Source organism: Quercus lobata, chromosome 10, assembly GCF_001633185.2.
Source record: "Quercus lobata isolate SW786 chromosome 10, ValleyOak3.0 Primary Assembly, whole genome shotgun sequence".
NCBI lineage: Eukaryota > Viridiplantae > Streptophyta > Magnoliopsida > Fagales > Fagaceae > Quercus > Quercus lobata.
Window position 1 is genome coordinate 6,447,702 of NC_044913.1, and position 3,531 is coordinate 6,451,232.

Sequence of the window (3,531 nt, forward strand, 5' to 3'; positions counted from 1 at the left end):
TATTTTACATAAATTTTGACTTTTGAGGCAGTTTCGTTTTATAAAATTATTGTAATATTCACATATGAGTAATGCAGTTAATTAATTAAGTATGAAGTCTCCCACTATATAAAAAAGACAAGATTGAGTGATTAATAAAATAATTTTTTTAGACATAATTTCAATCTTTGGCATCTGTTCCTAATGATTGCTTTTTATCATCAAACCAGGATACCAATTAGTTTTCGTTGTAGGCAGGGATCAAATCCCTAATTCTTATCCGATAACAATAAACTTTATTAGTTGAGCTAACTTGAACTCACAAGTTATATCAATTCCTTAATTAACTTCTCCCTTGGGTATTACCTCCCCCCCCCCCCCCCCAAAAAAAAAAGACTTTACTATAGGTTTCTATATATATCTTGTGATTGGAGTTGTTAATTGCGTTGTGGTAAACACTAAAAAAGAGGAAATGGTTATTCTACCATTGCTCCAACAATCATGGCAAAAGCTATACAAAATAACCTTCATTCCCCTCCTCCCTCTTCTTTTCCTTTTCTCTTTTCTTTTTATTTTCAAATGCATTAGAAGTAGTGGAAAACCCAATTTACCTCCATCCCCACCAAAGCTGCCAATCATTGGCAACCTTCACCAGCTTGGCTCACTTCCACACCGTTCTCTTCAAGCCCTCTCTAAGAAGTATGGCCCTGTAATGTTCTTCTACTTTGGCTATGCACCAACACTTGTGGTGTCATCTGCAAATATGGCAAGAGAAATGATGAAAACACATGACATCCTTTTCTCAAACAGGCCAAAAACCATGGCTACTAATTCTTTACTCTATGGATGCACAGACCTAGCATTCTCATCCTATGGTGAATACTAGAGGCAAGTGAGGAAAATTTGTGTCCTAGAACTTTTGAGCCTCAAAAGAGTGCAATCTTTTCAATATACAAGGGAAGAAGAAGTTTCTATATTGATCAATAAGTTATATGACTTGTGCCTCAAAGGGGTTTCTATTAATCTAAGTGAGTTATTGATTGAAAACTCCAACAACATCGTTACAAGATGTGTGTTTGGTAAAAAGTTTGGAGAAGTGGATGGTAAGGGCAAGTCTTCAGAACTACCAAGAAAGGTAATGGTGCTACTAGCAGCTTTTTCTTGGGAGGATTATTTCCCCTTTTTGGGTTGGATTGATATTCTAATGGGATTTAAACCAAGTCTAAAATCCACTTGTGGAGAACTAGATGCTTTTCTTGATCAAGTGGTTGAAGAACACAAGACAATGAAACGTGATGATGATAAAAATCCCAATAAGAAAGATTTTGCAGATATTCTCCTCCAACTTCAAAAGAAAAACATGCTTGACTTTGAGCTTAGCCATGACAACCTCAAAGCAATCCTACTAGTATCTCTCTCTCTCTCTCTCTCTCTCTCTCTCTCTCTCTCAAACACTCTATTCTTATAATTTTATGTTTTTGAAACTGATAATATATAAAGTGTTACCTACTATGTCATTTAAAATTTTTAATGATGTAGCATGGGATATATCTTCAGATTTGTAATATTTGATCTAACCATAAAATAGATTCATTTTAGATGGAGGTAATCTAGCTACTACCATTGGAAACATACCTAAAGTTTTATTTTATCATAATTTCAGGATATGTTTGTTGGAGGAAGTGATACAACTTCAACAACTTTGGAATGGGTAATGGCAGAGCTCATAAGAAATCCAAGTATTATGAAAAAAGCACAAGAAGAGGTAAGAAGAGTGGTGGGAAATAAGTCAAAGATAGACGTCAATGATATCAATCAAATGGATTACTTGAAATGTATCCTCAAAGAAAGTCTAAGGCTGTATCCACCAGTTCCGCTTTCTGCACCTCGAGAAACATTAGAAAGTTTAAAATTTGGAGGTTATGATATTTCGCAGAAAACAAGAGTATTTGTCAATGTATGGGCAATCCAAAGGGACCCTAAACTATGGGATAGGCCAGAAGAATTCATCCCAGAGAGATTCACAAAAAACCCAGTTGATTTCATAGGTCAAAACTTCGAATTCATCGCATTTGGAGGTGGGAGAAGGGGGTGCCTAGGATTGACATTTGGCATTGCTGTAGTGGAATACGTGCTTGCCAACCTCATATGCTGGTTTGATTGGAGGTTGCCTACTGTTAATGCACAGGGAGAAGACTTGGACATGACTGAAGTTAACGCTCTCACAGCATTTCGGAAAAATCCTCTCTATCTAGTACCAATATTGTACTCTTCTTGATCTATCCTCCTTTAATAGGTCATCCTTGTGCATATCCAATCTCTACTTAATCTTTCCTTGTTATCTTGTTGTGTTTAAGAATCTGTTGTCGTCTGTTACTTATCGAAATAAATGTATAGGGACTTCAACAGTAATAAAAATAGTTGTGACATGATTGTAGCTGATGTATCTGTGTGTGTGTGTGTTGTCTGTAAAAAAAAATATCATTCTTATATAATGTATTGTAAAATGAAGAATGAAATATAATGTGTGTTGTAAAAGTGGTTATGTAAAATAGATAAAAAGACATTTTTTATGAACTAAAATACATTTTATTCACATAACCGGATGAGAATACACCTAAATCATTTTCGTGTATTTACTTTAACTAAGCATTTGTTCTTGATCTATTAATGAAAGAGTTAGGCTTATAAATAGCACACCTGTAAAAACTCTTCTCAACAATCAGGAGAAAGGTTTTTCCTTAGCTTCCTTCCATAGCCATCTCCTCCCTCTTACATCCATATATATATATATATATATATATATATATATAACTTATTGAGAGGGAGGAATTTTTAAGAAAGTGATCTAGTTTACACCAATATTTGCCACCCATGTCGTTGTAACTATTTAACAAGAAGTTACTAATTTTTTTTTCCTTTTGAGTTTCAATCTATGGCGTCCGCTTCTGATAATAGTTCTATCATTAGTCAAAAGTTACTAATTGTTTTACTCCATTATTTGAGATATAACTTTTTATATTCTCCGACAATAATTGATGTCATGCTTAATATGCTAGCACACTGTAGATTCATTCTAAAATAATTGCTTGAAAGTTGTCTATATGACCCATTCTTAACACTTCATTTTGTGATATATGATTTTATATTTTTGTGAAATATGATTTTATTAAGATTTGGGGAATTAGCTCTTTCATATTACATGTCATGAAGCACTTTTAATTGGTGTTGAAATAAGACTAAATTAAAGGGAAACTTGACATGAAATTAGAGTAAATTTCAAATATAACTTGAGAAAGTTCACATAAAATCAAAATAAATTGGTTTAATCATTTGTTGAACTTCCATATCAATTATATGAAGTTGTAATCCATGCGTATGCATGGAAATATTTAATAGTAATAATAATAATAAGGTGGTCTTACTTAGGTGATTAAGGTGATCACCTCGGTTTTCATGCAAGTATTATGAATAAGCCACTTTACGCCAAAATTAAGAAAATTAGTGAGTTCCAGTTAGCTCAACTGATAAAATCTCTAATGGTTGAATAAG

At 33.4% G+C, this 3,531-nt stretch overlaps 1 pseudogene across 1 annotated transcript; it reads left to right on the top strand.

Moving 5' to 3' along the window:
- Positions 1-451: 451 nt before the first annotated feature.
- On the top strand, positions 452-2,412 carry LOC115962576 (annotated as a pseudogene). The gene is made up of 2 exons (XR_004085472.1): positions 452-1,387; positions 1,643-2,412. The product of XR_004085472.1 is annotated as a cytochrome P450 71A1-like (transcript).
- Positions 2,413-3,531: the final 1,119 nt, after the last annotated feature.